This window comes from Phaethon lepturus, unplaced genomic scaffold (genome assembly GCF_000687285.1).
Source record: "Phaethon lepturus isolate BGI_N335 unplaced genomic scaffold, ASM68728v1 scaffold29219, whole genome shotgun sequence".
Taxonomy (NCBI): Eukaryota; Metazoa; Chordata; class Aves; order Phaethontiformes; family Phaethontidae; genus Phaethon; species Phaethon lepturus.
This window is the reverse complement of record NW_010566012.1, coordinates 358-639: the sequence shown is the minus strand read 5'-3', so window position 1 is coordinate 639 and position 282 is coordinate 358. Positions and strand designations below refer to the sequence as shown.

The following is a 282-nucleotide window of genomic DNA, read 5'->3' as shown; positions in this document are numbered from 1 at the left end:
CCCGCCCGCCCTTGGACCTCATCTCCTGGACGGCGCCAGTCTGTGGGGAGGGGGCAGAGATGTGGCATCACTGCTGAGAGACCCGTCACCCCAGCATAAGGCCACTTCACCCAACCATGAGACCTATCACCCAACTGTGAGACCCGGCACCCTGACATTGACACCCAGCACCCAACCGTGAGACCCAGCACCCCTAAAGCAACACCCAGCACCCAACTGTGACACCCAGCACCCAACCGTGAGACCCAGCACCCAAACCATGAGACCCACCACCCCACCCGC

At 62.8% G+C, this 282-nt stretch overlaps 1 protein-coding gene across 1 annotated transcript in view; it reads right to left on the bottom strand.

Annotated features, from left to right (window-relative positions):
- CDC42SE1 (CDC42 small effector 1) overlaps window positions 1-282 on the bottom strand; it is a gene marked incomplete at its 3' end in the record, with an annotated part of 868 nt that overhangs the window by 257 nt on the left and 329 nt on the right. The gene's annotated exons all lie outside the window — the stretch shown is intronic.